Below are 27,417 nucleotides of genomic sequence, written 5' to 3'. Positions count from 1 at the left end.
GCGATCGTTGTACTCAGACAGTCTGAGAACATGCTCAATGATTTGAGCTTTTCTCCTTTACTTTGTTGGCAAAGAATCTTGTCGGAGGTCTTATACCTCTCAACAAGGGCACGAGCATGAAATCTCAATTTCATCTCTTAGAACATCTCTTATGTTCCGCGACGTTTTCAAAACGTCTCCGGCGTCTTGCTTCTAAGCCTTTAAGTATTGTGTACTGAACTATCATGTAGTCATCAAAAACGTGTAAGTCAGATGTTCGCAACATCCACAGACGACGCTCGAGGTGCAGCACACCGAGTGGTGAATTAAGGACATAAGCCTTATGCGCAGCAATCAGGACAATCCTCAGTTTTACGGACTCGGTCTGCTACTATCAACTTTCAACTAAATTTTCTCTAGAAACATATAAAAACAGTAGAGCGATAGCGCAAGCTACATCGTAATTTGCAAAGACCATTAGACCATGTTCATGATAATTAGTTCAATTAATCATATTACTTAAGAACTCCCACTCAAAAAGTACATCTCTCTAGTCATTTGAGTGGTACATGATCCAAATCCACTATCTCAAGTCCGATCATCATCGTAATTTGCAAACACAAACGTTAGTTTAAAGACAACCCTATGGCTCCTGCCGGTTGCCGTACCATTGACGTGCAAGTCGATATTAACTATTACAACATGATCATCTCATACATCCAATATATCACATCACGTCATTGGCCATATCATATCACAAGCATACCCTGCAAAAACAAGTTAGACGTCATCTAATTGTTGGTGCATGTTTTACGTGGCTGCTATGGGTATCTAGTAGATCGCATCTTACTTATGCAAAAACCACAATGGAGATGTGCAAATTTCTATTAAACCTCTCCAAGGACCGCCTCAGTCAAAACCAATTCAACTAAGGTTGAATAAACCGACACCCGCCAGTCATCTTTATGCAATGAGGTTGCATGTCAAGCGATGAAGCCAGTCTTTCATAAGCGTACGAATAATGTCGGTCCGGGCCGCTTCAATCCAACAATGCCGCCGAATCGAGAAAAGACTAAGGAGGGCAGCAAATCGAACATCACCGTCCACAAAACCCTTTGTGTTCTACTTGAGACAACATCTACGCATGAACCTAGCTCATGATGCCACTGTTGGGGAACGTCGCATGGGGAAAAAAATCCTACGCGCATGAAGACCTATCATGGTGATGTCCATCTACGAGAGGAGATTTGGATCTACGTACCCTTGTAGATCGCAAAGAAGGAAACGTTAAGAAACGCGGTTGATGTAGTGGAACGTCCTCACGTCCCTCGATCCACCCCGCGAACCGTCCCACGATCCGTCCCACGATCCGCTCCGATCTAGTGCCTAACGGGCGGCACCTCCGCGTTCAGCACACATACAGCTCGACGATGATCTCGGCCTTCTTGATCCAGCAAGCAAGACGGAGAAGTAGATGAGTTCTCAGGCAGGGTGACGGTGCTCTGGTGGTGGTGAAGGATATACTCCTGTAGGGCTCCGCCCAAGCTTCGTAGAAATACGATCTAGAGGTAAAACTATGGTGTCTAGATCTGAGTTGCACGTGGCAAAAGTTGTCTCAAATCATCCCTAAATCACGAGTATATATAGGAGGGAGGGGGAGGGACTTGCCTAGAGAGACAAGCCTCCAAGGTGCGCCGGCCAAGAGGAGGAGGAGGAGTCCTACTCCAATCCTAGTCCAACTAGGATTGGAAAGTGGAGTCCTTCCCTTCCTTCCCACCTTTTCTTTTTTTGTTTCTTTGGTTTTTTCTCTACGACGCATAGGCCTTTACTAGTACATATGCCCGTGCTTTGCACCGGGCGAAAAAAAGACTTAACCTGCTTTATGTGTCATTGTTCATCATTTTTATATCCATTTTTAATAAACGTTCATAATATGGTATAAAAGTTAATGTTTTAGCAAAAGAGCTCGTGTGTAGCAATATGTATGAAATAAATTCGGCTACTTGATCTATAGCCGGCGTGCGGGGCAAAATAAGACGCATCCCCTCCTCTAGTCCCAGTTCGAGCAAGATGCATCATTTTTTCGTACTCTCTCAACTCTTCGTCCATTCCTCCTCTCTATCTCATCAACGGTATCACGAACATCCTGACTCAGAGGAATATATTGATGATCGGATAGTCCATAGGTGAGCCCTAAATATCTTTTCCCTTAAGAAATAGTATTTCTTTCCAATATTTTTTTGAACAAATCTTTCCAATATCTCAGTCACACGTCTTTGAAGTACTCTAACTACTACTGTATTCATAATTAAGATTAAGATATGGTAGGCTTAAACAACAGCCAAGTAAATTGTATGCTAGCAGAGATCGAGATCTAGATCTATGCAAAAAAAGAAAGATCGACATTGTATCGTTTTAGAAAAGCAGTAGAGCAAGACACATCTATGCATATTCTTCAGTGTGTTGTGTAAAAATTTCAAATGGCATGAAACAGCCAATTCAAGAATTGGCGTCATATTACAAGCTATACACTTGAGTCGGTCTGACCATGTTTGTTATAGTTGCAGAACAAATATTTCTTGAGAATTTGCAAGTAATTATTAAGATTATAATCTAGAGAACTACCTTGTCCAACTAAAGAAGAAACAATCCCCCTTGCTTAGTTGTAACATTACACCACAGATAGCATATGATCCTAATCTCACATTCTCTTACTGGTTATGGACTTCAGCTGATCTACTCCTCCACTTAGGCCCCTGTCGCTTCAGACAATTTGGTCTCTTTGGTCGCTTCACACTCAACATCCAGCAGTTTCCTAAAGAATTTCATTCAGTTCCAACTCAAGCAAATTCGCAACTAAACGATATGGGCAAACTCATTGACATTTACTTTAAATTGACAACAAAAAACAACACAAAGGACAACTCGTTATACCAATAACACCCAAGCTGGTAAGCCTCAAGTACTCAAAAGGTCTTGTCTTGCTGGTAGTATTCAGGAACGGGTACATGTACAGTGGGATGTGAGCTGTAAAGGAAAAGGAAGAAGACTCATTTGTTAACCACTGCTAATTAAGATTTACTTATTTGGTAAGGTCAGAACAAATGAGGAAACATTTTCAACAATAAACAACGAAAATATTTAAGACTTAACATAGAAACAGTCGCGCTCAGTACCATTCAAGAACGGGATCCTGGTCTCAGGGTGTGAAGCAACACACTGCAATTGAAAAACATAAGTAAGATGAAACTGAGGGGAGAGCACGTACTAAATTCCACCGTGGTCAGGCATACTACTTTTTTCCCTATAAACAGAGGAATTGGGAGCAAGATATGAGAGCAATCCGCCACTGCCTCTGGCCATTGTTGAACCCCTTGCCGGCGCCGCCAGCCGACGAATCTGACCTTCCCCTCGTTGGATCCGGTCCACCACGAGCCTCAAGCCACCCTGTTGTCGCGCTCCTTCTCCGCCTTGCCACCGGCGAGCCCCGCCGCTGCCGCACGGGTTTGCAACAAAAGTCTCCCCGCTCTTTGACCCAACTTGATCCGGAGATAGGGGTAGGCGCGCCGACGGGGCAGGCGGTGGTGGCGCGTGGTGAGGCGGGGAGGGACAGGGCATGGCAGGAACGCACCAACGGTGGAAGGTCGCGAGCGCCGGCGGGGTAGGTGGCGGCGGGGCGCGGTGAGGCGGGGTGGGGTTGGGCGTGGTCGGAGGTGGCGGCGGGCTGGAGATGGGATCGGGAGGCACGGGTGGATTCCTTTCTCTCGCATGCACCCGTTCAATGACTTATTTGGACGACCGCGGGTTAATTAACTAAAATAGCAAGGGCTTTTTTGAAAAAATGTTGCGACGTACGGCAGAAGTAGTAGCTGCTTTATTATTAGGGAAAGATTGTGCTGTCCCACCAGCCCACTATGGGCTGGTGCGCGACCCATAACTCTTTTGGGCTTCCTCCGGGAGGGTTGCCCCCCTCCCGGTGAACTTCTCGAACCCATTCGTCACTCCCGGTACATTCCCGGTAATGCCCGAAAACTTTCCGGTAACCAAATGAAGTCATCCTATATATCAATCTTCGTCTCCGGACCATTCCGTAGACCCTCGTGACGTCCGTGATCTCATCTGGGACTCCAAACAACATTCGGTAACCACACATATAACTCAACTATACTAAAACATCGACGAACCTTAAGTGTGCAGACACTGCGGGTTCGAGAACAATGTAGACATGCCCCGAGGTACTCCTCGGTCAATATCCAACAGCGGTACCTGGATGCCCATATTGGATCCTACATATTCTCTGAAGATCTTATCGGTTGAACCTCAATGTCAAGGATTCATATAATCCCGTATGTCATTCCCTTTGTCCTTCGGTATGTTACTTGCGCGAGATTTGATCGTCGGTATCTGTATACCTATTTCAATCTCGTTACCCGCAAGTCTCTTTACTCATTCTGTAATACAAGATCCCGTGACTTACACTTAGTCACATTGCTTGCAAGGCTTGTGTGTGATGTTGTATTACCGAGTGGGCCCCGAGATACCTCTCCGTCACACGGAGTGACAAATCCCAGTCTTGATCCATACTAACTCAACGGACACCTCCGGAGATACCTGTAGAGCACCTTTATAGTCACCCAGTTACGTTGTGACGTTTGATACACACAAGGCATTCCTCCGGTGTCGGTGAGTTATATGATCTCATGGTCATAGGAACAAATACTTGACACGCAGAAAACTATAGCAATAAAATGACACGATCAATATGCTACGTTCATAGTTTGGGTCTAGTCCATCACATGATTCTCCTAATGATGTGATCCAGTTATCAAGCAACAACACTTTGCACATAGCCAGAAAACCTTGACTATCATTGATCAACTGGCTAGCCAACTAGAGACTTGCTAGGGACATTGTTATGTCTATGTATCCACACATGTATCTATGTTTTCATTCAATAAAATTATAGCATGGATAATAATTGATTATCACGAACAAAGAAATATAATGATAACTAATTTATTATTGCCTCTAGGGCATATTTCCAACAGGGCCCTCGCATCCCGGGGGCACATGGGCGGATGGGCCTAAGAGGTGGCTCACTAGCCCCTCGTAGGCTGGCCACCCCTCCCACCAAAGGCCCATGCTCCCGAGGGTTTGGTGGAGGAGGTGCCTTGGTGGAGGAGGAGTCCTTCCTAGGGTGTCCACCTCCCTTGTTGGAGGTGGACTCCTCTCCACTTCGGCCGACCAGCCCTCCTTGGAGGAGGGGCCAAGGCCGAGCCCTACCTACCCCTTCCTCCTATAAATTGAGAGGGATAGGGAGACAACCAACACACAATTGCTTGGCCACGCCATACCTCTCTCTCTCTCTCTCTTGTGGTTCGTGACCGCAACAATGCTTGACGAAACCCTGCCAAGATCGCACCACCACCACCGCCACCATGTTGTTGTGATACCAGAGAACTCAACTACTACTTCATCCTCACTCACTAGATCGAGGAGGAGATGGTGTCATCGAGTTGTACATGTGCTGAAAGTGAAGGTGTCATCCGTTCAACGCTTGATCGGGACGTTCGTGATTGGATCGCGGGACGAATCGTGATCGGATCATGAAGACGTTCGACTATATCAACCACGTTTCCCAGCGCTTCCGCTTAATGATCAACAAGGGTATGTAGATGCACTCCCCTTCTCGTAGATGTTGATCTCCATAGGTTGATCTTGATGACCATAGGAAAAAATTTGTTTCCCATGTGTTGTTCCCCAACAGTGGTATCAGAGCAAGGTCTATGCGTAGATAACATGCACGAGTAGAACACAAAAGAGTTTGTGGGCATTGATATTCAGATTGCTTAATTCCTTAGTCTTATTTTGATTCGACGGTATTGTGGGATGAAGCGCCCCGAACCAACCTTACTCGTCCACGTATGAGAGACCGGTTCCATCGAGTGGCATGCAACTTGTTGCATGATGACCCACATGATGGGGAACGTCGCCTGGGAAACAAAAAAATTTCCTACGCGCACGAAGACCTATCATGGTGATGTCCATCTACGAGAGGAGATTTGGATCTACGTACCCTTGTAGATCGCACAGCAGGAAGCGTTAAGAAACGCGGTTGATGTAGTGGAACGTCCTCACGTCCCTCGATCCGCCCCGCGAACCGTCCCACGAACCGTCCCGCGATCCGTCCCACGATCCGCTCCGATCTAGTGCCGAACGGACGGCACCTCCGCGTTCAGCACACGTACAGCTCGACGATGATCTCGGCCTTCTTGATCCAGCAATAAAGACGGAGAAGTAGATGAGTTCTCCGACAGAGTGATGGCACTCCGGTGGTGGTGAAGGATCTACTCCTGCAGGGCTCCTCCCGAGCTCCGCAAAAATAAGATCTAGAGGGAAAACCGTGGTGTTTGTGGTCGAGCTGCCGTGGCAAAAGTTGTCGCAAATCAACCCTAAAACTCCACTGTGTACAGGAGGAGGGGATGGGAGGCTTAGCTTGGGGTCCAAGACCCCAAGTGTGCGCTGGCCAAGGAGGTGGAGGAGTCCACCTCTAATCCTAGTCCAACTAGGATTGGAAGGTGGAGTCCTTCCCTTCCTTCCAACCTCTTTTTTTCTCTTTGATATTCTTATCTCTTGTGCATAGGCCTTATTGGGCTGTCCCACCAGCCCACCAAGGGCTAGTGAGCCACCCCTAGGGCCTATGGGCTTCCCCGGGTGGGTTGGGCCCCTCCCGGTGAATATCCGGAACCCATTCATCACTCCCGGTACATTCCCGGTAATGCCCGAAACCCTTCCGGCAATCAAATGAGGTAATCCTATATATCAATCTTCATCTCCGGACCATTTCGGAAACCCTCGTGACGTTCGTGATATCATCCGGGACTCCGAAAAACATTCGGTAACCACACATATAACTCAGTTATACTAAAACATCGCCGAACCTTAAGTGTGCAGACCCTGCGGGTACGAGAACTATTCAGACATGCCCCGAGGTACTATTTGGTCAATATCCAATAGCGGGACTTGGATGCCCATATTGGATCCTACATATTCTCCGAATAACTTAATGGTTGGACCTCGGTGTCAAGGATTCAGGCACTCACGTATGTCATTCCCTTTGTCCTTCGGTAAGTTACTTGCCCGAGATTTGATCGTCGGCATCCGCATACCTATTTCAATATCATTACCGGCAAGTGTCTTTTCTCGTTCCGTAATACAAGATCCCGTGACTTACACTTAGTCACATTGCTTGCAAGGCTTGTGTGTGATGTTGTATTACCGAGTGGGCCCCGAGATACCTCTCTGTCACACGGAGTGACAAATCCCAGTCTTGATCCATACTAACCCAACGGACACCTTCAGAGATACCTGTAGAGCACCTTTATAGTCACCCAGTTATGTTGTGACGTTTGATACACACAAGGTATCCCTCCGATGCCAGTGGGTTATATGATCTCATGGTCATAGGAACAAATACTTGACACGCAGAAAACAATACCAATAAAACGACACGATCAATATGCTACGTTCATAGTTTGGGTCTAGTCCATCACATGATACCACTAATGATGTGATGGAGTTATCAAGCAACAACACTTTGCACATAGCCAGAAAACCTTGACTATCCTTGATCAACTGGCTAGCCAACTAGTGGCTTGCTAGGGACATTGTTGTGTCTATTTATCCACACATGTATTTATGTTTTCATTCAATACAATTATAGCATGGATAATAAACGATTATCTTTAAACAGGAAATATAATAATAACTATTTATCATTGCCTCTAGGGCACATTTCCAACAGTCTCCCACTTGCACTAGAGTCAATAATCTAGTCCTCACATCGCCATGCGACTTACATTGTAATAAATCGAACACCCATACAATTCTGGTGTTGATCATGTTTTTCCCGTGGAAGAGGTTTAGTTAGCGGGTGTGCTACATTCAGATCCGTGTGCACTTTGCAAATATTCACGTCCTCTAACTCGAGGTAGTCGCGGATGAGGTTGAAGCGTCGTTTGATGTGTCTGATCTTCTTGTGAAACCTTGGTTCCTCTGCTAAGGCAATGGCATGAGTGTTGTCACATAACAGAGTTAATGGATCTAGTGCACTCGACACAACTCCAAGATCTGTCATGAAATGCTTCATCCAGACACCCTCCTTTGCCGCCTCAGAGGCAGCCATGTACTCCGCTTCACATGTAGAATCTGCTACGACACTCTGCTTGGAACTGCACCAGCTTTCTGCACCCCCATTAAGAATAAATACGTATCCGGTTTGTGACTTAGAGCCATCCGGATCGGTGTCAAAACTTGCGTCGATGTAACCTTTTACGACGAGCTCCTTGTCACCTCCATATAGGAGAAACATTTCCTTAGTCCTTTTCAGGTACTTCAGAATATTCTTGACCGTCGTCCAGTGATCCACTCCTGGATTACTCTGAAACCTGCCTGCCATACTTATGTCCAAGTTGACGTCTGGTCTAGTGCACAACATTGCATACATGATAGAACCTACGGCTGAAGCGTAGGTGACGGAAGTCATTGTCTTTCTATCTTCCGCAGTTGCTGGGCACTGAGTCTTACTCAATTTTATACCTTGTAACACTGGCAAGAACCCTTTCTTGGACTGATCCATTTTGAACTTCTTCAAAACTTTATCAAGGTATGTGCTTTGTGAAAGTCCTATCAGGCGTTTTGATCTATCCCTATAGATCTTAATGCCTAGAATGTAAGCAGCTTCTCCTAGGTCCTTCATAGAGAAACTTTTATTCAAGTAACCTTTTATGCTCTCCAAAGGCTCCATGTTGTTTCCAATCAGCAATATGTTGTCCACATATAATATTATAAACGCCGCAGAGCTCCCACTCACTTTCTTGTAAATACAAGATTCTCCAACCACTTGTATAAACCCAAATGCTTTGATCACCTGATCAAAACGCTTATTCCAACTCCGAGATGCTTGTACCAATCCATAAATGGATCGCTGGAGCTTGCACACTTTGTCAGCATTCTTAGGATCGACAAAACCTTCGGGTTGCATCATATACAACTCTTCCTTAAGAAAACTGTTAAGGAACACCGTTTTGACATCCATCTGCCAGATTTCATAATCGTAAAAGGCAGCTATTTCTAACATGATTCGGACAGACTTAAGCATCGCTACCGGTGAGAAAGTCTCGTCGTAGTCAATTCCTTGAACTTGTGAAAAACCCTTTGCCACAAGTCGAGCTTTATAAACGGTCACATTACCGTATGCGTCCGTCTTCTTCTTATAGATCCATTTGTTCTGAAGAGCCTTGCGGCCTTCAGGTAGTACTTCTAAAGTCCACACTTTGTTCTCGTACATGGATCCTATCTCAGACTTCATGGCCTCCAGCCATTTGTTGGAATCCGGGCCCACCATTGCTTCTTCATAATTCGCAGGTTCATTGTTGTCCAACAACATAATCGTCAATACAGGATTACTGTACCACTCGGGAGCAGTACGTGATCTTGTCGACCTGCGAAGTCCGACAGTAACTTGATCCAAAGTTTCATGATCATCATCAACAACTTGTTCCTCAACCAGTGCCGCAGCAACAGGGGTTTCCCCTTGCCCTGCGCCACCATCAAGAGGAATTAGAGGTTCGACAACCTCATCAAGTTCTATCTTCCTCCCACTCAATTCTTTTGAGAGAAACTCCTTCTCAAGAAAAGCTCTCTTTTTAGCAACAAACACTTTGCCCTCGGATTTGAGATAGAAGGTGTACCCAACTGTCTCCTTTGGGTAACCTATGAAGACGCACTTTTCTGCTTTGGGTTCCAGCTTTTCAGGCTGAAGCTTTTTGACATAAGCATCACATCCCCAAACTTTAAGAAACGACAACTTTGGTCTTTTTCCATACCATAGTTCGTATGGCGTCGTCTCAACGGATTTTGATGGTGCCCTGTTTAAAGTGAATGCAGATGTTTCTAATGCATAACCCCAAAACGATAACGGCAAATTGGTCAGAGACATCATAGATCGCACCATCTCAAATAAAGTACGATTACGATGTTCGGACACACCATTTCGCTGTGGTGTTCCAGGTGGTGTCAACTGTGAAACAATTCCACATTGTCTTAAGTGAGCACCAAACTCGAAACTCACATATTCACCCCACGATTAGACCGTAGGAACTTGATCTTCTTGTTACGATGATTTTTGCCTTCACTCTGAAATTGTTTGAACTTTTCAAACGTCTCAGACTTGTGCTTCATCAAGTAGACATAACCATATCTACTCAAATCGTCAGTGAAGGTGAGAAAATAACGATATTTGTCGCGTGCCTCCACACTCATCGGACCACACACATCGGTATGTATGATTTCCAACAAGTCACTTGCACGCTCCATTGTTCCGGAGAACGGAGTTTTAATCATCTTGCCCATGAGGCATGGTTCGCACGTGTCAAGTGAATCAAAGTCAAGTGACTCCAAAAGTCCATCGGTATGGAGTTTCTTCATGCGCTTTACACCAATATGAGCTAAGCGGCAGTGCCATAAAAACATGGCGCTATCATTGTTAACTCTAACTCTTTTGGTCTCAATGTTATGTATATGTCTATTATCACTATCAAGATTCAATATGAACAATCCTCTCACATTGGGTGCATGACCATAAAAGATATTACTCATAGAAATAGAACAACCATTATTCTCTAACTTAAACGAGTAACCGTCTTGCAATAAACAAGATCCAGATATAATGTCCATGCTTAAAGCAGACACTAAATAACATTTATTTAAGTTCATAACTAATCCTGATGGTAACTGAAGTGAAACTATGCCGACGGCAATTGCATCAGCCTTGGAACCATTTCCCACGGGCATCGTCACTTCATCCTTCACCAGCCTTCGCTTATTCCGCAGTTCCTGTTTCGAGTTGCAAATATGAGCAACAGAACCGGTATCGAATACCCACGCACTACTATGAGAGTTGGTTAAGTACACATCAATAACATGTATATCGAATATACCTGATTTTTCCTTGGCCGCCTTCTTATCAGCCAGATACTTGGGGCAGTTGCGCTTCTAGTGACCCATACCCTTGCAATAATAGCACTCTGTTTCATGCTTAGGTCCATCTTTGGGTTTCTTCGTCGGATTTGCAACAGGCTTGCCGCTCTTCTTTGAATTACCCTTCTTTCCTTTGTCGTTTCTCTTGAAACTAGTGGTCTTATTCACCATCAACACTTGATGCTCTTTACGGAGTTCTGACTCTGCGACTTTCAGCATCGCGAATAACTCGTCGGGTTATTTGTTCATCCAATGCATGTTATAGTTCAACACAAAGCTCTTATAGCTTGGTGGCGGTGATTGAAGAATTATGTCAGTGATAGCCTCTTGCGGGAGTTCAATCCCCAGCTCAGCTAGACGGTTTGAGTACCCACACATTTTGAGCACATGTTCACTGACAGACGAATTCTCCTCCATTTTGCAAGCATAGAATTTATCAGAGGTCTCATACCTCTCGATCCGGTCGTTCTTCTGAAAGATAAACTTCAACTTCTGGAACATCTCATATGCTCCATGACGCTCAAAGCAACATTGAAGTCCCGGCTCTGAGCCATACAACATTGCACATTGAACTACTAAGTAGTCCTCCTTGCGTGCTAACCAAGCATTCTTAGCATCTTGGTCAACCGCGGCGGGTGGTTCATCTCCTAGCGCAGCATTAAGGACATAATCCTTCTTCCCAGCTTGCAGGAGCAACTTAAGATTATGAGTCCAGTCTACAAAGTTGCTTCCATCATCTTTCAACTTAGCTTTCTCTAGGAACGTATTAAAATTCAGGGTGACTGTCGCGTGAGCCATTGATCAACAACACAAATATTTTCAAAGTGGTCTTAGACTATGTTCAATATAATTAGGGTTTAACTAATAAAATTACTTGCTAAACTCCCACTCAAAAAGTACATCTCTCTAGTCATTTGAGTGGTACATGATCCAATTTCCACTAGCTCAAGTCCGATCATCACGTGAGTTGAGGATAGTTTCAGTGGTAAGCATCCATATGCTAATCATATCGACTATATGATTCATGATCGACCTTTCGGTCTCATGTGTTCCGAGGCCATGTCTGCACATGCTAGGCTCGTCAAGCTTAACCCGACTGTTCCGCGTGTGCAACTGTTTTGCACCCGTTGTATGTGAACGTTGAGTCTATCACACCCGATCATCACGTGGTGTCTCGAAACGAATAACTGTAGCAACGGTGCACAGTCGGGGAGAACACAATTCCATCTTGAAATTTTAGTGAGAGATCACCTCATAATGCTACCGTCATTCTAAGCAAAATAAGGTGCATAAAAGGATTAACATCACATGCAATTCATAAGTGACATGATATGGCCATCATCATGTGCTTCTTGATCTCCAACACCAAAGCACCGGCACGATCTTCTTGTCACCGGCGCCACACCATGATCTCCATCATCATGATCTCCATCAATGTGTCACCATCGCGTTTGTCATGCTATTACTACTAAAGCTACGTCCTGGCAATATAGTAAACACATCTACAAGCACAAACGTTAATTTAAAGACAACCATATGGCTCCTGCCGGTTGCCGTACCATCGACGTGCAAGTCGATATTAACTATTACAACATGATCATCTCATACATCCAATATATCATATCACGTCATGGGCTATATCATATCACAAGCATACCCTGCAAAAACAAGTTAGACGTCCTCTAATTGTTGTTGCATGTTTTACGTGGTTGCAATGGGTATCTAGTAGATCGCATCTTACTTACGCAAAAACCACAACGGAGATGTGCAAATTGCTATTTAACCTCTCCAAGGACCGCCTCGGTCAAAACCAATTCAACTAAAGTTGAAGAAACCAACACCCGTCAGTCATCCTTATGCAACGAGGTTGTATGTCAAGCAATGAAACTAGTCTTTCGTAAGCGTACGAATAATGTCGGTGCGGGCCGCTTCAATCCAACAATACCGCCGAATTGAGAAAAGACTAAGGAGGGCAGCAAATCGAACATCATCGTCCACAAAACCCTTTGTGTTCTACTCGAGATTACATCTATGCATGAACCTAGCTCATGATGCCACTGATGGGCAACGTCGCATGGGAAACAAAAAATTTCCTACGCGCACGAAGACCTATCATGGTGATGTCCATCTTCGAGAGGAGATTTAGATCTACGTACCCTTGTAGATCGCATAGCAGGAAGCGTTAAGAAACGCGGTTGATGTAGTGGAACGTCCTCATGTCCCTTGATCCTCCCCGCGAACCATCCCACGAACCGTCCCGCGATCCGTCCCACAATCCGCTCCGATCTAGTGCCGAACGGACGGCACCTCCGCGTTCAGCACACGTACAGCTCGACGATGATCTCGGCCTTCTTGATCCATCAAGCAAGACGGAGAAGTAGATGAGTTCTACGGCAGCGGAACGGCGCTCCGATGGTGGTGAAGGATCTACTCGTGCAAGGCTCCGCCCGAGCTCCGCAGAAATACGATCTAGAGGAAAAACTGTGGTGTTTGTGGTCGAGCTACCGTGGAAAAAGTTGTCTAAAATCAGCCCTAAAACTCCACTATATATAGGAGGAGGGGAGGGGAGGCTTGCCTTGGGGTCCAAGACCCCAAGGGTGCGCCGCCAAGGAGGTGGAGGAGTCCACCTCCAATCCTAGTCCAACTAGGATTGGAAGGTGGAGTCCTTCCCTTCCTTCCCACCTATTTTTTTCTCTTTGATTTTCTTATCTCTTGCGCATAGGCCTTATTGGGCTGTCCCACCAGCTCACCAATGGCTGGTGCGCCACCACTAGGGCATATGGGCTTCCCCGGGTGGGTTGGCCCCCTCCCGGTGAATATCCGGAACCCATTCGTCACTCCCGGTACATTCCCGGTAATGCCCGAAAACATTCCGGCAATCAAATGAGGTCATCCTATATGTCAATATTCGTCTCCGGACCATTCCAGAAACCCTCGTGACGTCTGTGATCTCATCCGGGACTCAAAACAACATTCGATAACCACACATATAACTCAAATATACTAAAACATCGCCGAACCTTAAGTGTGCAGACCCTGCGGGTTCGAGAACTATGCAGACATGCCCCGAGGTACTCCTCGGTCAATATCCAATAGCGGGACCTGGATGCCCATATTGGATCCTACATATTCTCCGAATAACTTATCATTTGAACCTCAGTGTCAAGGATTCAGGCAATCCCGTATGTCATTCCCTTTGTCCTTCGGTATGTTACTTGTCCGAGATTCGATCGTCGGTATCTGCATACCTATTTCAATCTCGTTACCGGCAAGTGTCTTTTCTCGTTCCGTAATACAAGATCCCGTGACTTATAGTTAGTCACGTTGCTTGCAAGGCTTGTGTATGATGTTGTATTACCGAGTGAGCCCCGAGATACCTCTCCGTCACACAGAGTGACAAATCCCAGTCTTGATCCATACTAACCCAACGGACACCTTCGGAGATACCTTTAGAGCACCTTTATAGTCACCCAGTTACATTGTGACGTTTGATACACACAAGGTATCCCTCCGGTGCCAGTGGGTTGTATGATCTCATGGTCATAGGAACAAATACTTGACATGCAAAAAACAATAGCAATAAAACGACACGATCAATATGCTACGTTCATAGTTTGGGTCTAGTCCATCACATGATTCCCCTAATGATGTGATCTAGTTATCAAGCAACAGCACTTTGCACATAGTCAGAAAACCTTGCCTATCCTTGATCAACTGGCTAGCCAACTAGAGGCTTGCTAGGGACATTGTTGTGTCTATTTATCCACACATGTATTTATGTTTTCATTCAATACAATTATAGCATGGATAATAAACGATTATCTTTAAACAGGAAATATAATAATAACTATTTATCATTGCCTGTAGGGAACATTTCCAACACCACAAGTGTAAGGCATCTATCGTAGTGCTTTCGATAAGTAAGAGTGTCGAACCCAACGAGGAGCAGAAGGAACTGACAAGTGGTTTTCAGCAAGGTGTTCTGTGCAGGCACTGAAATTATCGGTAACGGATAGTTGTGTGATAAGATAATTCGTAGCAAGTAGCAAGTAACAATAGTAACAAAGGTGCAACAAGATGGCCCAATCCCTTTTGTAGCAAGGGACAAGCCTGGACGAACTCTTATGTCAGGTAAAGCACTCCCGAGGACACATGGGAATTTCTGTCAAGCTAGCTTTCATCGTGTTCATATGATTCGCGTTCGCTACTTTGATAATTTGATATGTGGGTGGACCGGTGCTTGGATTCTGCCCTTACTTGGACAAACATCCCACTTATGATTAACCCCTCTCGCAAGCATCCACGACTACGAAAGAAGAATTAACACAAAGTCTAATCATAGCATTAAACTAGTGGATCCAAATCAGCCCTTACGAAGCAACGCATAAACTAGGGTTTAAGCTTCTGTCACTCTAGCAACCCATCATCTACTTATTACTTCCCAATGCCTTCCTCTCGGCCCAAATAATGGTGAAGTGTCATGTAGTCGACATTCACATAACACCACTAGAGAAAAGACAACATACATCGCATCAAAATATCGAACGAATACAAAATTCACATGACTACTTATAGCAAGACTTATCCCATGTCCTCAGGAACAAAAGTGACTACTCACAAAGCATAATTATGTTCATGACCAGAGAGGTATTGAATAGAATTAAGGATCTGAACATATGATCTTCCACCGAGTAATCCAACTAGCATCAACTACAAAGAGTAATTAACATTACTAGCAACCTTACAAGTACCAATCGGGGTCACGAGACAGAGATTGGTTACAAGAGATGAAGTAGGGTTTGGATATGAGATGGTGTTGGTGAAGATGTTGATGGAGATGAGTCCCCTCCGATGAGAGGAGTGTTGGTGATGACGATGGCGACGATTTCCCCCTCCGGGAGGGAAGTTTCCCCAGCAGGATGGACGTCCATTTTGCATCATGCTTTCATGTTGATATTTATCGCTTTATGGGATATTATTACACTTTACGGTACAATACTTATGCATTTTCTCTCTTATTTTATAAGGTTTACATGAAGAGGGAGAATGCCGACAGCTGGTATTCTGGTTTGAAAAAGGAGCAAGTTTGAGACACCTATTCTGTGCAACTCCAAAAGACGTGAAAATCAATGAGGAACTATTTTGGATTTTATAAAAAATACTGGGTGGAAGAAGTACCGGAGGGGAGCCACCAGGAGGCCACAAGCCCGCCAGGCTCGGCCTACCCCCCTGGCCAGCCTGGGCGGCTTGTGGGCCCCCTGTTGCCCCTTCGACGCTCATATTTTGCTATATGGAGGGTTTCGTCCGAGAAAAAATCATAAGGAGGCTTTCGGGAGGAATCGCCGCCGCCACAAGGCGGAACTTGAGCAGAACCAATCTAGAGCTCCGGCAGGGCCGTCCTGCCGGGGAAACTTCCCTCCCAGAGGGGGAAATCATTGTCATCGTCATCACCAACACTCCCCTTGTCGGAGGGGACTCATCTCCATCAAAATCTTCATCAGCACCATCTCATCTCCAAACCCTAGTTCATCTCTTGTAACCAATCTCCATCTCGCGACTCCGATTGGTACTTGTAAGGTTGTTAGTAGTCTTAATTACTCTTTGTAGTTGATGCTAGTTGGATTACTCGGTGGAAGATTATATGTTCAGATCCTTAATGCTATTCAATATCTCTCTAGTCATGAACATAATTATGCTTTGTGAGTAGTCACTTTTGTTCCTCAGGACATGGGATAAGTCTTGCCATAAGTAGTCATGTGAATTTGGTATTCGTTCGATATTTTGATGCGTTGTATGTTGTCTTTCCTCTTGTGGTGTTATGTGAACGTCGACTACATAACACTTCAACATTATTTGGTCCTAGAGGAAGGCATTGGGAAGTAATAAGTAGATGATGGGTTGCTAGAGTGACAGAAGCTTAAACCCTAGTTTATGCGTTGCTTCGTAAGGGGATGATTTGGATCCACTAGTTTAATGCTATGGTTAGACTTAGTCTTAATTCTTCTTTCATAGTTGCGGATGCTTGCGAGAGGGGTTAATCATAAGTGGGATGTTTGTCCAAGTAAGGGCAGCACCCAAGAACCGGTCCACCCACATATCAAACTATCAAAGTAGCGAACGTGAATCATATGAACATGATGAAAACTAGCTTGATAGAAATTCCCATGTGTCCTCGGGAGCGTTTAACCTCATATAAGAGTTTGTCCAGGCTTGTCCCTTGCTTCAAAAGGGATTGGTCCATCTTGCTGCACCTTTGGTACTATTGTTACTTGCTACTCGCTACTAATTATCTTATCACACAACTATGTGTTACCGACAATTTCAGTGCTTGCAGAGAATACCTTGCTGAAAACCACTTGTCAGTTCCTTCTGCTCCTCGTTGGATTCAACACTCTTACTTATCTAAAGGACTACCATAGATCCCCTACACTTGTGGGTCATCAAGACTCTTTTCTGGTGCCGTTACCGGGGAGTGAAGCGCCTTTGGTAAGTGGAATTTGGTAAGGAAACATTTATATAGTGTGCTGAAATTTATTGTCACTCGTCACTATGGAAACTAATCTTTGAGGAGCTTGTTCAGGGTATCTTCACCTCAAATGGAAGCACAAGGAGTTGCTCCTCAACCTGCTGCACCTACTGAAAATATTTGTTATGAAATTCCTTCGGGTATGCTAGAGAAACTGTTAGCTAATCCTTTTACAGGAGATGGAACATCACATCCCAACTTGCATCTAATCTATGTAGATGAAGTTTGTGGTTTATTTAAGCTTGCAGGTTTGCCCGAGGATGAGGTCAAGAAGAAGGTCTTTCCCTTATCTTTGAGGGATAAAGCATTAACATGCTATAGGGTATGTGATGATACTGGATCATGGAACTACAACCGATTGAAATTGGAATTTCATCAAAAGTTTTATCCTATGCATCTAGTACATCGTGATCGGAATTATATTTATGTTTTTTGGCCTCGTGACAGAGAAAGTCTAGCTCAAACTTGGGGGAGCTTAAGTCAATGCTATATTCATGCCCCAACCATGAGCTCTCAAGAGAAATTATTATTCAGAACTTCTATGCTCGGCTTTCTCATGATAATCGCACCATGCTTGACACTTCTTGTACCGATTCTTTTATGAAGAGAGATATTGACTTCAAATGGAATTTATTGGAAAGAATTAAACGCAACTCTGAAGATTGGGAGTTCGATGAAGGTAAGGAGTCAGGTATGAATCTCAAGTTCGATTGCGTTAAATCCTTTGTTGAAACAAATACTTTTTGTGATTTTAGCGCTAAACAAGGACTTGACTGTGAGATAGTCGTTTCATTATGTGAATCATTTGTTGCTCATATTAATCTCCCTAAAGAGAAGTGGTTTAAATATCATCCTACCTTAGAAGTCAATGTGGTTAAATCCAATCTAGTTGAAGAGAAAGTCATTGCTTATAATGATCCTATTGTTCCTAGTGCTTACATTGAGAAACCACCTTTCCTGTTAGAATAAAGGATCATTCTAAAGCTTCAACTGTGATACGTAAGGGCTACATTAGAACACCTACACCCCCTGAGAAAATTAGAATTGAACCTAGCATTGCTATTATCAAAGATCTCCTGTCCGACAATGTTGATGGGCATGATATTCACTTCTGTGAAGATGCTGCTAGAATTGCTAAACCTCATACTAGAGAAAAACATTGGCCTGTTGTTGGCATGCGTGTTGTTTCCGTTCAGATAGGAGATCATTGTTATCATGGTTTATGTGACGTGGGTGCTGGTGTTAGTGCAATACCTCAATCTTTATATGATGAAATTAAAGACGAGATTGCACCTGTCGAGATGGAACCTATTGATGTCACTATTCAGCTTGCCAATAGAGATACTATCTTCCCTTTGGGAATTGTTAGAAATGTTGAAGTCTTCTGTGGTAAAACTAAGTATCCTACTGATTTTCTCGTTCTTGCTACCACACAAGATAGCTTTTGTCCCATCATATTTGGCAGACCTTTCCTCAATACTGTCAATGCTCATATTGACTGTGAGAAGCAAACTGTCACTGTTGGCTTTGAAGGTGTGTCACATGAATTCAATTTCTCCAAGTTTGGTAGACAACCTCATGAAAAAGAGTTGTCTAGTAAGGATGAAATTATTGCCCTAGCTTCTATTGTTGTGCCTCCTATTGATCCTTTAGAGCAATACTTGCTTGAGCATGAAAATGATATGCATATGGATGAAAGGAATGAGATAGATAGAGTTATCTTTGAACAACATCCTATCCTTAAGAATAATTTGCCTCTTGAACTGATTGGAGATCCACCCCCACCAAAGGGTGGTCCTGTGTTTGAGCTTAAACAGTTACCTGATACTCTTAAGTATGCTTATCTTGATGAAAAAGAGATATATCCTGTTATTATTAGTGCTAGCCTTTCAGAGCATGAAGAAAAGAAATTATTGAAAACTCTGAGGAAGCACTGTGCTGCTATTGGATATACTCTTGATGATCGTAAGGGCATTAGTCCCACTCTATGCCAGCACAAAATTAAAACCGATCCTGATTCCAAACCAGTTGCAGATCATCAACGGAGATAAAATCCTAAGTTGAAAGAGGTAGTAAGAAAAGAAATAATAAAGCTCCTGGAAGCAGGTATTATCTATCCTGTTGCTCATAGTGATTGGGTAAGTCTGGTGCATTGTGTCCCTAAGAAGGGAGGTATTACCGTTGTCCCTAATGACAAAGATGAATTGATCCCACAGAGGATTATTACTGGCTATAGGATGGTAATTGATTTTATAAAATTGAATAAAGCCACTAGGAAGGATCATTATCCTTTGCCTTTTCTCGACCAAATGCTAGAAAGATTGTCTAAACACACATACTTTTGCTTTTTAGATGGTTATTCTGGGTTCTCCCAAATACCTGTTGTGCAATCTGATCAGCAGAAAACCACTTTTGCCTGCCCTTTCGGTACCTTTGCTTACATACGTATGCCTTTTGGCTTATGTAATGCACCTTCTACCTTCCAAAGATGTATGATGGCTATATTCTCTGACTTTTGTGAAAAGATTGTTGAGGTTTTCATGGATGACTTCTCTATTTACGGGTCTTCTTTTGATTATTGCCTCAGCAACCTTGATCGAGTTTTGCAGAGATGTAAAGATACCAACCTTGTCTCAAATTGGGAGAAGTGCCACTTTATGGTTAATGAAGGCATCATCTTAGGACATAAATTTTCTGAAAGAGGTATTGAAATCGATAAGGCTAGGTTGATGCGATCGAGGAAATCCATGCCCTACAAACATCAGAGGTATAATAAGTTTCCTTCGCCATGCTGGTTTCTATAGAAGGTTCATTAAAGACTTCTCTAAGATTTCTAGGCCTCTCACCAATTTCTTGCAAAAGGATATTCCATTTGTTTTTTATGATGATTTGAGGAAGCATTTGAAATACTTAAGAAGGCTTTGATAACTGCACCTATTGTTCAACCACCTGATTGGAACCTACCTTTTGAAATTATGTGTGATGCTAGCGATTATGCTATTGGTGCTATTCTAGGACAAAGAGTTACTAAGAAATTGAATGTTATTCATTATGCTCGTAAAAATCTAGACAGTGCCCAAAGAAACTATGCTACTACTGAAAAGGAATTTTTAGCAGTCGTGTTTGCATGTGAAAAGTTCAGATCTTACATTGTTGATTCCAAGGTTACTATTCACACTGATCATGCTGCTATTAAGTATCTCATGGAAAAGAAAGATGCTAAACCTAGACTTATGAGATGGGTCCTCTTGCTACAAGAATTTGATTTGCATGTTGTTGATAGGAAGGGTGGTGAGAACCCCTAAGCAGATAACTTGTCTAGGTTGGAGAATGTTCTTGATGACCCACAACCTATTGATGATAGCTTTCCTGATGAGCAACTGAATGTCATCAATGCTTCACGTAGTACACCGTCGTATGCTGATTATGCAAATTATATTGTTGCCAAATATATACCACCTAGTTTCACATACCAGCAAAAAGAAGAAATTCTTCTTTGATTTGAGACATTACTTTTGGGATGATCCTAACCTTTATAAAGAAGGTGTAGATGGTGTTATTAGACGTTGTGCACCTGAGCATGAACAGGGACAGGTCCTACAAAAGTGTCACTCTGAGGCTTACGGAGGACACCATGCGGGAGATAGAACTTCACACAAGGTATTGCAATCCGGTTTCTATTGGCCTACCCTGTTCAAGGATGCCCGTAAGTTTGTTTTATCTTGTGATGAATGTCAAAGAATAGGTAATATCAGTAAACGTCAGGAAATGCCCAAGAATAATTTAGTTGTTATTGGACCATTTGATGTTTGGGGTTTTGATTATATGGGATCTTTTCCAAAGTCCAACGGATATACTCATATCCTAGTTGTTGTTGATTACGTTACTAAGTGGGTAGAAGCTATCCCAACTAGTAGTGCTGATCATAACACCTATATTAGGATGCTTAAAGAAGTTATTTTCCCTAGATTTGGGGTCCCTAGATATCTAATGACTGATGGTGGTTCACATTTTATTCATGGTGCTTTCCGTAAAATGCTTGCTAAGTATGATGTGAACCATAGAATTGCATCGCCCTATCATCCTCAGTCCAGTGGTCTAGTAGAGCTAAGTAATAGAGAGATTAAACTAATTCTGCAAAAGACTGTTAATAGGTCTAGAAAGAATTGGTCTAAGAAGCTTGATGATGCACTGTGGTCTTATAGAATTGCTTATAAGAATCCCATGCGCATGTCTCCGTACAAAATGGTTTACGATAAAGCATGTCATTTACCTATTGAGCTAGAGCATAAGGCTTATTGGACAATCAAAGAGCTCAACTTTGATTTCAAACTTGCTGCTGAGAAGAGGTTATTTAACATTAGCTCACTTGATGAATACAGAACTCAGGCATATGAAAATGCCAAGGTGTTTAAAGAAACAGTTAAGAGGTGGCATGATAAAAGGATATAGAAACATGAGTTCAATGTAGGTGATTATGTCTTGCTATATAATTCTCGTTTAAGATTTTTTGCAAGCAAGCTTCTCTCTAAATGGGAAGGTCCTTACATTGTTGAGGAAGTATATCGTTCCGGTGCCATAAAGATCAACAACACGGAAGGTTATTTTCCGAGAGTTGTAAATGGGCAAAGAATCAAGCATTATATCTCAGGTACTCCCATAAATGTTGAAAGCAATATCATTAATACCATAACTGCGGAGGAGTACATAAGGGATATTTATCAGCCTGTTTCAGACTCCGAAAACGAAGAGGCATGTGATTCGGTAAGTAAACCGACTCCAAAACTTTTCCAGTAGCAATTTTTCTCCGTTTTGGAATTTTTAGAAAAATAGAAAAAATTAAAGTAGTCCGGAAAGCGCACGAGGAGGCGACAAGCCTGCCAGGCCCGGCCTACCCCCCTGGTCGGGCCTGGGGGTCTTGTGGGCACCTCGTGTGCCTCCCGGACTCCGTTTTCTTGCAGAGTAGTCCTTTTGGTCGGGAAAAATTCATTATATATTCTCTCGAAAGGTCTGACCCTCGTATCACACAAATTTCCTCTGTTTTCATTTCGAGCTGTTGTGTAGACAGATCTAGATCGCTATGGAGTCCCCAAAAGTTCTGAAGGACAAGTTCTTCGAGAAGGTCATCAATCCCTACCTCGCGGGAGTGCTGCAACACCCTCAATCTATCGAGATGCATGAGGGGGTGCTGCACATCCGTGATGTTGAGGGGCCCAAGAAGACCGGAAGCGTGGATGCAAGGCTCGAAGCAATGGAGCAGCAAGTCTTCAAGTGCCAAGGGATGGTGGAACGCGGACTCAACGCCAATCACATGATGATCATGGAGTTCACCAACAAGCACCAGATCGATGCCAATGACATCGGGAAGCACCTCTCCAGGCTCTATGACAGAATTGATCACCTCCAAGCCCAGATCTATGACCTGCAGAACCAAAACTGTGAGTATGAGTATAGATTTAAATCAATACGGTTGGCTGCAGATTTGAGGATTTCGGAGACTCAGTTATCTTTCCATGATGGAGGACCTATGCCTTGGAAGACGGAGAATCAACCCCATATTGCAACAACTCCACCACCATCACCTTTGAAGGAAGACAATTAAGCACGGGTAAGGGCACTCCCCTTGGCTTGTGCCAAGCTTGGGGGAGTTGCCCCGGTATCGTGTCACCATCACATCTTTTGTCTTTACCTTTTTCTTAGTTCGATCCTTTTTGATTTTATCTTTTTCTAGTAGAATAAAGTTCTTACTATGTTCTAGGCTTGAGTTTTGCTTTGTGTCACCCCCGATGTAATCGAGTCCATGAGTCATATAATAAAAATTATTTTAGTTAAGGGCCTTGCCTCATGCCATGATCTAAAGAAAAGAATAATAAAAGAACATTAGCATGAAAAGATCATGTAATGATCTTATGGGAAGTGATGACTTCACATATAAAAAGAATATTGATTGAAACTTGTTGCGGGTGGACAAACATAGACCTTAGTCATTGTTGCAATTAATAGGAAGTAATTAAGAAAGAGAGGTTCACATATAAATATATCATCTTGGGCACCATCTATGATTGTGAACACTCATTAAACTATTACATGCTTAGAAGTAGATGTTGGACAAGGAAGACAACATAATGAATTATGTTTGCTTGGTTCCGAAAAATGTTATATGACTAGAGATCCCTTAGCATGTGACGCTTGCTTCCACCTCATATTAGCCAAAACTTCCGCACTAAGTAGAGATACTACTTGTGCATCCATAAACATTCAACCCAGTTTTGCCATGAGAGTCCACCATACCTACCTATGGATTGAATAAGATCATTCAAGTAAGTTGTCATCGGTGCAAGCAATAAAAATTGCTCCCTAAATATGTATGATCTATTAGTATGTGGAAAATAAGCTTTGTACGAACCTGTGATGAGGAAGACATAAAAGCGACAGACTGCGTAATAAAGTTATTTATCATAGGAGGCAATATAAAGTGACGTTCCTCCACACTAAGAGATCACACATCCAAACCTCAAAAGCGCATGACAACCTCTACTTCCCTCTGCGAAGGGCCTATCTTGTACGTTTACTTTTTATCCTTAAAAGAGTCATTGTGATCGACACCAATTCCTTATTTCGCCTTTATCTTGGCTAACGTCATGTGCTAAGGAAAGATCTATATTCATATGTCAACTTGGAAGTAAGTAGTCATGAATTATTATTGTTGACATCACCCTTGAGGTAAGTAGTTGGGAGGCGAAACTATAAGCCCCTATCTTTCTCTGTGTCCAACTAAAACTTTGATCTCATGTGTACCACGTAAGTTTTAGCAATTGTAGAAGACGAAAGGATGATAGAGTATGTGGATTTGCTTTACAAGCTCTTATTTGACTCTTTCCGATGTTATGATAAATTGCAATTGCTTCAATGATTAAAGGCTGTCGGTTGTTAATTCTCAATAAGGTTCTTGATCCATACTTTACTTTGTGAAGGAATTGTCACTTTAGCATAAGAGATTATATGACGATTTTGTTGTTCTAATTATGATCATGATGCCTGCATGTCCGTATTTTGTTTTATTGGCACCTCTATCTCTAAACATGTGGGCATATTTGTTGATCTCGGCTTCCGCTTGAGGACAAACGAGGTCTAAGCTTGGGGGAGTTGATACGTCCATTTTGCATCATGCTTTTATGTTGATATTTATCGCTTTATGGGCTGTTATTACACTTTACGGTACAATACTTATGCCTTTTCTCTCTTATTTTATAAGGTTTACATGAAGAGGGAGAATGCCGGTGATAACCCACAAGTATAGGGGATCGCAACAGTTTTCGAGGGTAGAGTATTCAACCCAAATTTGTTGATTCGACACAAGGGGAAGCCAAAGAATATTCTCGAGTATTAGCAGTTGAGTTGTCAATTCAACCACACCTGAAAGACTTAGTATCTGCAGCAAAGTTTCAGTAGCAAAGTAGTGTGATAGCAAGAGTAGCAGTAGTGACAACAGTAGCGGTAATAGTAGCAGCAGTGACAGCAGTAGTGGAAAAGTAACTTAACAAGGACCAGTAGGAAAAACTCTTAGGCATTGGATCGGTGATGGATAATTATGCCGGATGACATTCATCATGCAACCGTTATAACATGGGGAGATATGTAACTAGCTCCAGTTCGCCAATGTAACGTAGGCATGTATTCCGTATATAGTCATACGTGCTTAGGGAAAAGAACTTGCATGACATCTATTATCCATCCCTCACGTGGCAGCGGGGTCCTAATGGAAACTACGGGATATTAAGGTTCTCCTTTTAATAGAGAACTGGAACATAGCATTGGAACTTAGTGAATACATGAACTCCTCATACTATGGTCATCTCCCGGAGTGGTTCCAGCTATTATCACTCTGGGGTTGCCGGGTCATAACACATAGTAGGTGACTACAACTTGCAAGATAGGATCAAGAACACACATATATTAACGACAATATAATAGGTTCAGATCTGAAATCATGGCACTCGGGCCCTAGTGACAAGCATTAAGCATGGCAAAGTAGTAGCAACATCAATCTCAGAACATAGTGTATAGTAGGGATCAATCCCCATCAAAACTAACTCGATTACATGATAGATCTCATCCAACCCATCACTGTCCAGCAAGCCTACGATGAGATTACTCACGAACGATGAAGAGCATCATGGAATTGACGATGAAGGAAGGTTGGTGATGACGATGGCGACGATCTCCCCTTTCCGGAGCCTAGAACGGACTCCAGATCTGCCCTCCAGAGAAAGAGCAAGGGGTGGCGGCGCCTCCGTATCGTAAAACGCGATGAACTCTTCTCCTTGATTTTTTTCTGGATGAAAGGGACTAAATAGAGCTGGAGTTGGAGGCGATGGAGCCTCGAGGGCGCCACAAGCCTGCTAGGCACGGCCAGGGGGCCCGCGCCTCCTGGGCTTGTGGGCTCCTTGCTCCACGCCTCCGATTGATTCTTGCGCCAGTATTTTTTATATATTCCACAAAAAATCCTCGTAAATTAACAGGTCATTCCGAGAACTTTTAGTTCTGCGCAAAAACAACACCACGGCAATTCTGCTGAAAATAGCGTTAGTCCGGATTAGTTCCATTCAAATCATGCAAATTAGAGTCCAAAACAAGGGCAAAAGAGTTTGGAAAAGTAGATACGATGGAGAAGTATCAGCCGGCAGCTGGAATTCTGGTTTGAAAAGGGAGCAAGTTTGAGACACCTATTCTGCGCAACTCCAAAAGCCGTGAAAATCAATGAGGAATTATTTTGGATTTTATAAAAAATACTGGGCAGAAGAAGTACCGGAGGGGAGCCACCGGGAGGCCACAAGCCTGCCAGGCCCGGGCTACCCCTCTGCCCGGGCCTAGGTGGCTTGTGGGCCCCCTGTTACCCCTCCGGCGCTCATCTTTTGCTATATGGAGGGTTTCGTCCCAGAAAACATCATAAGGAGGCTTTCGGGAGGAATCGCCGCCGCCACGAGGCGGAACTTGAGCAGAACCAATCTAGAGCTCCCGCAGCGCCGTCCTGCCGGGGAAACTTCCCTCCCGGAGGGGGAAATCGTCGCCATCGTCATCACCAACACTCCTCTCGTCAGAGGGGACTCATCTCCATCAACTTCTTCATCAGCACCATCTCATTTCCAAACCCTAGTTCATCTCTTGTAACCAATCTCCGTCTCGCGACTCCGATTGGTACTTGTAAGGTTGCTAGTAGTGTTAATTAGTCTTTGTAGTTGACGCGAGTTGGATTACTCGGTGGAAGATTATATGTTCAGATCCTTAATGTTATTCAATACCTCTCTGGTCATGAACATAATTATGCTTTGTGAGTAGTCACTTTTGTTCATGAGGGCATGGGATAAGTCTTGCTATAAGTAGTCATGTGAATTTGGTATTCGTTCGATATTTATGATGTGTTGTATGTTGTCTTTCCTCTAGTGGTGTTATGTGAACGTCGACTACATAACACTTCACCATTATTTGGGCCTAGAGGAAGGCATTGGGAAGTAATAAGTAGATGATGGGTTGCTAGAGTGACAAAAGCTTAAACCCTAGTTTATGCGTTGCTTCATAAGGGGCTGATTTGGATCCAATAGTTTAATGCTATGGTTAGACTTAGTCTTAATTATTCTTTCATAGTTGCGGATGCTTGCGAGAGGGGTTAATCATAAGTGGGATGTTTGTGCAAGTAAGGGCAGCACCCAAGCCCGGTCCACTCACATATCAAACTATCAAAGTAGCGAACGCGAATCATATGAACATGATGAAAACTAGCTTGATAGAAATTCCCATGTGTCCTCGGGAGCGTTTTACCTCATATAAGAGTTTGTCCAGGCTTGTCTCTTGCTACAAAAGGGATTGGGCCA

General features: G+C 43.4%; 1 long non-coding RNA gene across 1 annotated transcript; it reads right to left on the bottom strand.

Annotated features, from left to right (window-relative positions):
- Positions 1 to 2,669: 2,669 nt before the first annotated feature.
- LOC123400989 lies at positions 2,670 to 3,363 on the bottom strand. The gene is made up of 3 exons (XR_006610999.1): positions 3,156 to 3,363; positions 2,914 to 3,006; positions 2,670 to 2,794 (listed from the first exon to the last, which is right to left on the bottom strand). It is a non-coding gene; the product is annotated as an uncharacterized LOC123400989 (long non-coding RNA).
- Between the last annotated feature and the right edge of the window lie 24,054 nt (positions 3,364 to 27,417).

Source organism: Hordeum vulgare, chromosome 6H (assembly GCF_904849725.1).
Source record: "Hordeum vulgare subsp. vulgare chromosome 6H, MorexV3_pseudomolecules_assembly, whole genome shotgun sequence".
Taxonomy (NCBI): Eukaryota; Viridiplantae; Streptophyta; class Magnoliopsida; order Poales; family Poaceae; genus Hordeum; species Hordeum vulgare.
Note: the sequence above shows the minus strand (reverse complement) of the source record. Positions and strands in the feature narration are given on the sequence as shown.